Source organism: Sciurus carolinensis, chromosome 8, assembly GCF_902686445.1.
Source record: "Sciurus carolinensis chromosome 8, mSciCar1.2, whole genome shotgun sequence".
Classification (NCBI taxonomy): domain Eukaryota; kingdom Metazoa; phylum Chordata; class Mammalia; order Rodentia; family Sciuridae; genus Sciurus; species Sciurus carolinensis.
In genome coordinates this window covers 3,862,635-3,874,858 of record NC_062220.1, presented here as the reverse complement: position 1 = coordinate 3,874,858, position 12,224 = coordinate 3,862,635, and the positions used below count along the sequence as shown (strand labels likewise).

The 12,224-nt window shown below is 46.5% G+C and overlaps 1 protein-coding gene across 2 annotated transcripts in view; it reads left to right on the top strand.

Annotated features, from left to right (window-relative positions):
- Window positions 1-12,224, top strand: part of Dpp6 (dipeptidyl peptidase like 6) — an 872,193-nt gene that overhangs the window by 205,415 nt on the left and 654,554 nt on the right. The gene's annotated exons all lie outside the window — the stretch shown is intronic.

Here is a 12,224-nt window from a genome sequence, read left to right as displayed (position 1 = left end):
ATACATTTTTTGATTCTTGAAGAGTTATTGATTCATTTGGAAAAAAACAGATTCACAATTTGTTTATGAAAGGCACCATTTTTAATAAAAAATCATTTTCATATCATTGGTATAGTCACCTGTTGGATCAGTTCCGAACAACTCCAGAGTACTGTCTTCCATCTGATCACCTTGTGAGGGCTGCGGGTAAGTTTGGTTTTAATGAACTTCCTTCTAGTTTGAATTCCCACTGTATCTGCTACAGAGCTCCTTGTGTGAACCTAAACTGAATACATCTCTTCTTCTTAGAGAACTAGAACACATGGCCAGCCTGGTCAGGGATGAGTAATGTGTTTTCCATGGTGAAATGAATGGGCAGCACAGGGTAGGCTGGTGTGTTTGATCAGACAGGTGCAGTGAGGAGTCAGAGACCCTCATCGGACTCCTAAAATATTACAAAGTCTTGGAGGGTCTCTTGGAGGAAGGAACTTTTGAGCTGGGCTTTCAGGTAAGGCTGTGATTGAGCCATTTGGAAATTTAGTTTCACAACTTCCTGGAATGTACTTCCAGAGAGTGACTTGTCACAATAGCAAATGGGGGTGAGCAGAAGATTCCTGGGGATTCTCCTGGTGATGTAGCTCCCAGACAGACCTGGGTGTGAACTCCTGTCCTCTACTGCCTGTAACATAGGACCTTTGAAATTATTAAATAGGATGATGTGCACAGATCACATTCTTGAAACAAAATTGAATCTGTAATCATTCATCAGTGAAACCCTGCAAGGGTTGACAGTCTGCCTATAAATTCAAATTTCATTTGGAGGTACCTGACGGACCTACAGATATCCTTGCTTCCCAGATCCACTGCCAGTTTATAGGAAATTATGTATTTTTAAAACCGTGACTGAAAACAAATTATAAAATTGTTTTTTTCCAAATGAATTGATAACTTTTCAAGAATCAGAAAATGTGTGTTCTTTAAGAAGACTAGCACAGACAGGACCATGGAGCCTGAGGCTGCTGTCCAAGGTCCTGAATTCGTTTACTGTTTTCTCAGAGTGTCCACTATCACTGCACCGTCTCTTGCCCTATGAGTTCTTTTTGTTCTATAAGAAGAGGAAAGTGGTAGCTGGAATGAGCCCATGCAGGCTCCATGCTGTGTGATTTAGATCTAGGACAGCCACCAACTAAAGCAGTTCCTCACTTGTTCCCGCCATTCCTCAATACCAGTTCTGTATCAATGAAATAAAATTAAAAATTAAGAAATGACTGAAAGCACTCCAGGATCCATTCTGAGCCACAAAATTATTCACACCCATCAATATGATATGTCTGTTCTCCATGATGATGTAAATTATACTCCCTATCAGCCCTCCCCTGTCCCTGGAACATCAGACTCTTCAATAAATGAGAAAACAGTTATGGTTCACCCGCTGGCTTGGCTTTAATATGTCTGAGAGTATTGCAAACATTTATAGAGCAGCAGCCTTCCTTTCATAGGAAGCAGAAGTCTTCCAGGGCTGTCTCATTGCCCCTGTGATGAGCTGAATGCAGCAGCAGTGTGATTGGAATGCAGGGTGTCCTCAGCCTGAGCTGAGGTGAGCCAGTGACTGCCGAAGTCCCATAGCTCCCTCCAGCGGCAGCGACAGCTCCGAGTTGCTCTTTGTGCTGCTGCTGTCAGTGGTTTGTTTGCCTTGGCTTTTCTGTTGGTAATCAGCTGCTCTTGCTTTGCAGTTGGCTGAAGCCAGCAGGGAGCCATCAGTGCACAAAGAGGTAAAGCTGCAGGAACAGGATCTGCACATTGTTTTGCAGTGAGAGGGAGGCCTCACAATGGAGGCTGGTGGTACGGTCAGGTGGGAAGAGAAGCAGTAAGAAGAATGAGTGAAAGAGAAATCCCAGAGATTGAGAAATGTTCGTTGCTGCCTTTGCCTGATCAAGGCAGAGAACCGACAGCACACAGGGTCCAAAGTCAAACAGACTGCAGAGAGAGGGAGCACGCTCGGGGGGCCCCTTCCCTGCTGAACTCTCCCAGCCCCCAGTTCTGTGTAAGAGGTTCTGCAACATGGACCACGTGTGTTGAATCTGCTTTGTGGCTAGTCGCTGCTGTGATCGATGTGAAATACGGGGTGGAACTCATCTTAGCTCAGAGATCCTAAAGATCAGGCAGTGACATCCCCCCGGATGCAATTCCAAAGGGAGACGTCATCTTGTGGAATCAGGAGAACATGCATGTATGCTGAAAATAAGGTTCTTTTTTTTTTTTAAAAAAATAAGGTTCTTATCAGTCTGAGTGTTGAATTCTATATGTGCTCATCTGGCTGGAGTTTTTTCTGATTGCTTCGATCATTATTCTGATCAGGAGTGACAGAAGGCACGCTCATCACCTGCTGCCCACTGGGGAGCCTTTCAAGCCTGCCACCTTGTGGCTCAGGCAGCCTGGTGGAGTGGGCTCTGCGCCTGCTCTTCTGGCAACAAGTCAAGGTCGGCATCACGGGCCCTCCAGGGGAACTGGGCTGCATATCCAAAAGCACTTCACGTGAACACGAGGATTCGGTTTTGAAAGCAGTATTCTCTTCTTCCATGGCCTGGACTCCTCCCTCTCTGCCCCGTCCTGTTTGGGGCCAGTACATCTTCTCTGTGGTTCATCCGCCCTGCAGAGAGAATACCTTACCTTTTCTCATCTCTTCATGTGTGTGAAAGGCCTTAGCGCCTGGAACACATTTTCCTCCAGATATTCTAGTTGAAGAAATGTGAAAAGTTAACAGCAAAACAAGCAGTGGAGTTGCCCCACGACTGTGGACACTGGTCAACAACACTCAGGGGTAAAAGCTTGATGATTCACGTTTTAGATTATTAACTACGGGCAGCCATAGCACGTTCTAGAGATTAGGAACTCACAAGAAGTTTCTAGATTGCCCTATATAACAGTGTACGTGAGCCTCTCAGGAGCCCGTGTTGGTGCAGCTGGTAGGATCAGCCTCCCTAACATCCCAGTGCGCTCAGCGAGGAAACCAGGCATCCAGTTGTGTAATAGGGATGCTTTTGTCATGTAACGATTCATGAATGAAAAAGGGGTCTTCACCTGGGGTGGCAGGGCTCTGTTCCTCGATGCTCTTAGGGTTGTGGGTTTGCCTCATTGCCAATACCTGCCCTTTTCTCCCATGGCCACAAGGAGGCTGGGGTGGCTCTGAGCATCATGTCCTCACACAACTCTGTTGAAAGAGAGAAAACAGAAGGAGAAGATGCTGGGGAGGGAAGAGAGCCCTCCCTTACCACTCTAGCAATGGGGAAGGAAAAAATCTTTACAGTAGCCACCCACGAAACTTTTCATTTCTCTTTAGTTGAAGGGACACCCTTTGCTTGAGGACAGGCATTCTGTATTGGCTGGCAGACAAGTGAGAAAGGACATGGTGGAGCATTGGGGTAACCCAGGAGGAGTGGGTCATACCAGCCGTTGTGGGTGCTGAGTGAGGAATGTGGGGCCCATGTTTACAGAAACCTTCCCCATCGCCGCTGCGGCAAAACAAAACAGATTTTGGTTACCTCGAAGGTACTGATTCAGGGACGCTGGCTTGGTCCCAGCGTGCAGCACAGTGCAGAGTCAGGGTTATTTTCAAATGGGTGAGCGATAGGAGCCCCCTTGTAGAGCACTTCCGTCACGCCTGAGAAGTCAGGTCCCACCACACATGAAGGGCGTTGAGAAGATGTGCTCGGGGCTGAGAGCCAGAGTCGTGTTCGATGCTCCACGGGGAGCTCTTTCCTGAGACCAGGTGCCAGCCAGCAGCCTGGGGCCTCCTCCAGCCTCCGCTCAAGGAGACTATCTGAACAAGCGAGAATGACATCGAAGGTGGTGATTTTATTTTTCCTTAAAGTTCATTGACATCACCGGGACATTGAAGAGTGTGAATCATTTCCTTCAAGTCTCCTTGTAGCTGTGGAAACTGGTTCAAGAAATGGCATCTTTCCATTTTAATCAGGAATAGAATCTAAAGGCTGGGCGTGGCTTGCCTAGGGGCGGCTCCACACCTCTGAGACGTCAGCCAGCATTTCTGGCGACTATTTTCCATCACGTGGACCCGTCCAACCAGGCTGCCTCCCCAGGAAACCTGGAGCTATGAGGAGAGGGACTCAGGGATCGAACGTTAGACCAGCACCCATCCTGAGTGTCCCGGGAGAGCCCCTCACAGTGTGAGCAGACCACCCGAAGGGCGTGGCATGCTCGGTCACGTGCTTGAAGTCTCTTGTTTCATCTTAGGGCACTCAGGGTTTCTGTATTCTATCCCAGAGTCGAATCTGGATTTGATAATTTTATGTTATTTGAGCAAATTGACTACTCAAGAAAGATGCTGAGGGATGTGACTGTCTCAGAGGAGAAGCTCAGCTTTCATGGAGCCACACTCAGCCATTTGCATCTCATTTTGAGTTGAACTCGGGCTGTGGGTGATGGCGGCATCCTGAGAGAGAGAAAGGAAGGATCCTGAAAGGCAGACATAAAGAGCGCCTTGTGCTGCTTCATCTTTTACCCCGAGATGGCTGAGACATCCTTCAAAGTTCTTTGAAAGCATTAATTCATCCAGCTCTCCCCGTGAAGATGGAAAAGGCCCTGTGTAAATGATGTGATTTGGGTATTGTTGGGTTCTAAAGAGACGTAATGGCCGTGATTGTGGGTGCGGTGCAGAGGATTGAGCTAATGGGCGCTCTCAGGGACTCAAAGCACAATCCAGGGAACGAATGAGACCCACCTCATCCTACTGTAGCCGAGAGTCAATTTTGTTGTTGCTGTGGTTGAGGAAAAAGGCTGTTCAAATTGCAGGCTTATATGACTAATGGATTTATTTAGCCAACAGGCAATTTCTGTTTACCTGTCAAGCAAAATATAAATATAAGTAATTGTTAAGGGAATTACTTTTTTGAGTTCCAAATTAGTATGATTTGAAATGCAATTAGTAGTATAGACAAACCTATTTTTCCCTTTATGAGAAGGAAATTGTTCAGAAATGAGTGGAGTGGAGCCGATAGAGTTGAAGATCTCTGTGAATCGAATTACCCAGAAGACACAAATGGGTGGCTTCGTTTCAGTTTTATTGCTCCTAATATAATCTGTTTCCATCAATGAGAACCCACTGCCTCTCATATCTGACTCACCCACGTACCCAGGAGTCAGTTTTGCATTGACATCTGGATTTGTTCATGAGGAAGTAAACATACAGCAGGTCCAGTCAGCTCTCAGACTCCACATTGAGCATCTATCATGTGCATGTTGGTGTAAATCTGTAAATATTAAACATGCACTGTGGTCTAGAGAACATATTGAAATTCAAGGAAAACTATCAAGACATCCAAAGTAGCATTGACCCATTGTTAAATTTACAGGAATATTCCATGGAAATTTGGAGAATATCTTAAGTGATGGTGAAAAATAAAATAAAATGGATTTTATAATGAGCATGTTAACGTGCTTTAAAGAGTATACTCGGGAAAATCAAGTTCATAAAAGCCAACTTTCAACTTAAATATGTTTATTAACTTCATTGATTTTTAATTAAGCCAGTTTTTTTTTTAATTGCATGAAGCAATGATTCCAAAGCAGAAGCACTGAGGATTTTTTAATGAAATCAATTTTTGAAACTAAGCCTGTTTCCCCCTTGTAGCTCTGCAGAGCTCTTCTGCCAAATTGCATACATCTGGGGAAATGGAAAAGGCTTTTCTCTAAGGCATGCTACAGAGGACCTCTGAGACAGGCGCCACGGTTGTGGTGTCTTAACTTTCACCATGGTTTGGTTCTGCGTTGACAGATCCCGTTTGGCCATGCTGCTTCCCGATGTGCCTTGAACATAACTCAGGGGTGGAGCAGCACGTTCAAGGTCCTGCAGAGACCACTGCACTCCTCTGTTGTGACCTCGAGTGAATGCTGAGACCACCCCCATGTCAATGAGGCAGGGTAGGGAGACTTCTTGCATTCCTAGAAAAGCCTGACCCTGAAAAGGACTTTTGTTAGATACTCTAGTGTGTAAGCTATTTCCTGAGAATAAGCAGGCACTGGGGGCTTTTCTAGGTGCCAGAATGCCATGTAGAAAATTGTTCCACTGCATTATTGAAGTACAGTGACGTGCTTCAGAATCACCTCAAAGGCTTGTTAAAATACAGATCGCCTGGCCCCAGCTCCAGATTTGTTCAGTGGGTGTGGGATGGAGCCCTGGAGATTGCATTATGAATCCCCAGCTGAAGCTTATGCTGGTCCAGAAACACCCTTTGAAAGCCACAGCCTTGGTGGACCAAAAATGCTACCCATTGCTCCTACAACAGAAGGCCAGGCTTTATACTGAGCACAGTTGTGTTCCAGAGGTTTCTAACAGTTTTTTTTGTTTTTGTTTTTGTTTTTTGTAATAAAATTAGCAGTGCTGCAAATGTTCTAAACTGAGCAAGAAATTGAAAAGACTGCATCTATTCACAAAAGGAAAGCATTATCAGTCAGATCATTTATAACACCAGGCCTGCTCACTGTGAGGAGTGTTGACTTCAAGCCGTGTGAATGTGAGTTCGTTTTAGTTCATCACCTCACTTCTGGAACACAGCACAGTAACCAGCACATCTTTGGCACTCAGGTGAATACTGAGTAAGCAAGTGAAGTGCTGTGGTAAGCGCTGGCATGACCTGTGCCGTCTTTCACACATGGATTTGCTTTGTTTTAGTGAGCTAATGATACCCACACTGCCAGACACCAGCCCAGACACCAAGGTCTGTAGGACAAGCATTTATTCCAAGACTCGTGTCCACAGTGGGGTCAGCTATCTGGCTCTGCTCTGTGTTCCCCAGTTGCAGGAGATGGGTAGGGTCCATGTCTGCTCCAGATGTGTCCATTTGTAGACTGGGCCATAGTGGCAGCGGCCAGCTAGATTTGTTCTCTGAGTGAATCAACAGAGTACAGAGATCAGCCAGGCTACGTACATACCTGCAAGTCCTCCACCGGGTCATGTCCATACATGTGTCATCTGCCAAAGTCAGTCACAAGGTCAAGTTCAAAGTGCATGTGTCAGGTCAGGACACTCCTCTGAAGTGGGTGTGGGGTGAGTGAAGACTTGTTGAACAGTAGTCCTGTCTCTCATGGTTTTGAACTTGGAAATAATGGCTTGCTCAGAGATGGATCATAGAACCTGGACTCGTGTGGCTTGTGGGCAGAGTCAGATGCATTTACTGCATCCTGCTTCTGGAGGAGGCTGCTGCCCAGACCCCCTCTTACACACCTGAAAAGGTGGCTTCTGGTCCCGGAGTCTGTGCCATGTGCCCGAGTCAGCACTGGCACCCCTGCTTGCTTGCTTGGTTTTGGTGTGAGCTTTGGCTGTGTGCCGGTCATTGTTCATGGACACTGTTCCAGCAGTGCCTTGCTTTAACTCAAAAGAACTGCCATGATTCTGACAGTTTTTGACATGGGCTAAGAGGGGTGGGAAATTCCTTTTGAAGAGACCTTTATAAATGTGGCCAAGTGGATGACACAGAAGCAAGCTATGCCTCTCCCACCCTGGCAGGCCTCAGGTGGCTTCCAGCCCTGATGCTATGCCGTCTCAGTATCACTATAAGAGTTTAGAGGAAGCTGGCCTCCTTCCTATCCTCACACCCTAAAGTCTGGGCATTGCTGGAAGGAGATGCAAGAATCCCCAGGATGCGGGGAGCCTGGGGTCAGGGATGGGGCACTCAGCTGGCCTCCCTTTATTTTGCTGTTCCTGGCAAGTTTTTTTTTCCAGGATGAATGACATCAGGCTCACACTCTGTCCTCCAGACCTTAGTCCCCAGGCACATTCTTGGCACACACCATAGCCCCTTCCTTTCTTGAAACTGCAGTGTTTTCAATGAAGGTGGGTTTCCTAATGTTGTACTGGTCTGCAGGTGAGGGTGGGTGAGCAGGTATAGCCATTTCCTGCTGTCTAGAGAACACCCTGCACCTGACCAGCCTCTTCCTAGTCCACTGCTCCCTCTAAATCAAAGCCTGGGAATTCCTTGGGTGAGGTAATGCAGATGCACCCCGGGGGTGTCTGGACCCTCTGCTGCCCGCCTCCTGCCACCTCTTCTTGCCTGCGCTGACCGCTCTCAACCAGGAGTGTTGGCCAGGGGTGCCACAGAGAAAAGAGAAAAGCTTTTTCTCCTTCTGAGCCACAGCCACTGCCTCTGTTGAATAAAAAATGAAAGCACAGAATGTAGAGGCTCATTAATATGACTTTGACATCAAAGGAAACCTGTTTAACCTAATCCACAGGACCCAGGGAAGTTCGTGGTCTGTAAAGGGCAAGGAGCTCTTGGGGCATTTTAGGGCAGAAGTCAGATCCCTTTGGATTTAGTCATGCCAGGTCTGAAAATTAAGACATTCAGAGAATGATGTGGCCATGTGCAGATGGTCCCAGGGATACACGCAAATGCAGGCCCCGCTGCCCTGTGGCCTGCAGCTCCTGAGCGCCCCCGGAAGGCCTGGTGGGAGCGCTCATCGTGCACACAGAAAATGTGAAAAGACAGAAGTTTGAGCCTCCTCCATTATTTGGATAATTTCTGAGGCATCTTGGGTTGTAAAAAGTAGGATTTTACAGTTACGTTGACAGGAGCAAAGAATATTTAGAGAAAAAAATATGTATAGCTTACTGATACTGATCCAGAGAAAGAACAAGAAGGAAAGGCAAGAGGGAGAAAGTGAAGCAGGGAGAGCAGGAGAAAAGAAGAAACTTCATGCTCAAAAGTGAAGGCAGGAGGGGAAGAGTGAGAGGGAAGCGGGTGTTGTGTGGCAAGAGCGGCAAGTTCAGCTGGGTCCAAACTGGCCACTTAGCTGGAGCTGTGGGTAGTTTAACCTACTTGGCAATGAACTTGAACACATGGGTTGACTTCCCAACTGGGTTGGTGCATAGGCAGCTAGGCAGTTAGTTGCAGGTGTGTCCTGAATTGTGTGCAAAAGCAGGCAGTGGACGTTGCACTAGTAAAATGCAGACAAAAACGCTATTGGGAGATGAAAATTTACTGATTTTGAAGAAGGTCTTTTTATTGAGTTAAAATAAATGTTTTTCTTTAAAACATGTATTTAAGTAGCAAGTTAAAGAGCTCCAAATTAAGCCAATTCATACTTTAACTTTGCATTTTTAAAAAGGCCTAGAATTATTTATGTGTGCATGTGTGTACATGCTAGACACTTCCTGTTTGAACATTTGTAAAGAGGTTATATAACCCAGGCTCAAATTGGCAGTCACAAAATAAAGAATGAAATAAGCAACAAACAAAAAGACATTTTTTGAGAGATAGCGACAGATTTTTTCAAGTTGAGAACCTGCTTTGTGTTATGTATTTAGTACTGTATTTTCTCAGGCTACCTCAATAGTTGCTTTCTCCTCATTTATACAAGGTCAAGGAGTAATATCTACAAGATTTTGGAGCTGGCATTTCTTTGGAGTATGCTGCATTGGTCATTTATTTCTTCAAATATTAGTGTTAGGAAGAGTAAAAATCTTACATAATCTGCTCTCTTCCCTCACCAACCAGAGAAAGAGAAAGTGAAGTACAGCCTACAGTTCTCCCAGCTGTAAGAAAACCTCTTACCTAATGCAGATCATGCTTGGGTTACTGAAATCAGCCTTTGGTATTCCTGCTTTGCTTAGCAGGCCTCATGTGTTGTCATTTTTAAAACGACCACCTACCTTGTTTTGCAGCATCTGCCTAATTCCAATGACTTACCGTATTTGTTTTGTAAATTGGTTCCAGGGAAAATAAACACAGTCACATCTTTACCTAATAAATGGGGAAGAAGTAATCACGTGGAACTAAATTGAAAAATGGGTCAGTGGGTCTTCTGTTTCAAGCAGTATCGAGAAATTAAAGTCTTGACACGAAGAAGTTCACAAAACAATTTCAAAAACATTTTCTTATGCTTATCCAATAAGTAGTAGTGAAAATCTGCTTTAGTATAGCATATTTCAAATGATCAGGGATGAGTCGAGTGGCAGGAAAGAGCAGCTTGTTTCCTTCTGAAACCGCGCCCACACTGACTAGGAGCCAGAGTTGAATTACTTACGAATCATGAGCCTGAGTGGCATCTTGTCTTTCTCTGCCTCCCGTCCCTCGTTCTACAACATGAGCCACAGTCTCTAAAGATGCTCTGGGATGTACTTCAGTGTTTAAGGCAAATTTGGATGTGCTGGTGCACCACCGCACACACAATCTAGAATGTTCTCTAAGATGCCCCTGGGAGCATTGTGTTCACTGTTCAAGGGGGAAGAAAGTAGCCAGATTCTTAAGTCAGCTCACGGGCCCCAGCCCGGTTCCCCCGAGGACCGCCCGCCACTGTGCTCTGCTTGTCCCTGGTGCTCTGTTTCCACTCTCCCTGCCCCAGCCTGCCTCTTCCTGCCCACATTCCGATTCACTCCTCTATACAAATTTTGACCTCAACTCTCTCCCCAGTTGTTTGAGTTTTATAGTCTTTTTGTTTTGTAGATAACTTTAAATACAAATCACATCTTCAGAATAAATTAGGACTTTTAACTTAAGAAAATCATTTTTAAAAGTGAGGACCATGTGCCTTCTTTATCAATTTATTCAATTTGTTATTGAATCAAAGACTCAATCTAATGTATGATAGGTATTATGCACATACCTTAAAAGCAGTGTGTATGATACTCTATATTCACTATTTGCATAAAATGTATTACTATTATATGTATATTATATAAATATATACTTCCTATAGTTTGTGTAAAAACATACATGTGTATATCTTGTATCATAAGCAAGACCCGGACAGCTTCTATATATAGGGAGATGTCAGGATCCAAAGGCTCTGTGCAGTCAATAGCATGAGCTCTGCCCTTTGAAGTCTGCTAGGAAAGAGCTTCCTCCTATCAAAAGCACAGCTGGTGTGAAAGGGGAATGAGAGCCAGGGTTTCCATTTATTAAATGGGATGACTTTTAAAGTTTAGTTTCATGGCTTTTGTAATTGTTGCAAGGTTCTTCAAAGTGAAGCTGGTGAGGAAGGTTTCCCCACCCCCAGACCCTTCTAGGTGGTGTTTCCCAAGCAGTGAGCCCTAGAGTGACTGAAGTACTGGTTTTACTTGTTTTTGAGTGTTTTTATCTACTTTAGTGATTACACTTGTTTCTTCCTAGTTCAGAGAAACCAGGGGAACACAGGATGGGCGTGGTCTCATTTTGACTCCAACTGAAAACCACCCACCTGACTGGGGCTTGGAGAAGGGCAGGGCATAGGCATGGAAGGGTGTGGATCCCAGCAGATGCTCACTGGCTGGCAGCCTGTGTCTCCCTCCAAGCTGAGGACACAGGGAGGCCATTTCAGCCCCAGGCAGGGGGCTCTCTGGCATGGGGCAGTGTTGTCAGGAAGAGGCTGGTGGTCTGGGGACCTGTGAGCTGCTGCCTGCCTATGGTTTTGAAAACTGAAATGCGGAAAGGGTGGAGGAGGTGGGAGCACCATTTAGCCCTGGGAGGCGAAGATGCCTCTGGACTCAGCATGTGGGTTAGGTGCTAATCTTCCTGCCACTCCCACAAGTTTCTGGTCCTGGCCCGGCTGGAGCTCAGGATGGGGTCCATCGCAGCCAGGAAGGACGGCAGGAAGAAGTTGTAGGGATCAGATAAAAAGCAAGAGCGACAGGGCCCTTAAGAAAGATCATGGCGAGGGATCTGGAGAGAAGACAGAGAGCCAGGTTACAGGAAAGGGAGGTAGCCCAGGGGAGGGAGGGAAGGAAGCACAGCGCCAGCCAAGAGGAGACTCGCAGGGAAGCACACTTCCCTGTCTTTCCACACAGGGGCGCTGAAGCACGTTTTAATGCAGCAAAATCAGTTATTGCGAATCCCTGAGTCGTGCACATCATTTGGGGTCACTGTGCCCCTCATTTCCTAACCATGGGAGGTTTGGAGGGGCGGTGGAGCAAGCTTTGGGAAAGTTGCTGGGATCCAAGTGCTTCAGCCTCTCCCTGTATTTATGGGAAAGGAGAATGGAATCTGATACACACAAACAGGCGGCACAGTGGGGAGGAGCGTGCAGTGGGACTGCTCCCGCGCTCCCACTAGGCCTCCGCTGACCTTCGCCTGCCTCCGAGAGGGGGTGAAGGAAACGAGGCTGTTTCCCAAGACCCCAGCTTGAGGTTGAATAGAAGGTACCCCCCACCCCCCGAAACCCGCTCCACCTGCGCGGCGCAGGCCTCGTCCTCCCTCCGCGCCCTCCCCGCTGGCCCGCGCCCCTTCGCGCCGGGCCCGCAGGGATCTTTGCTG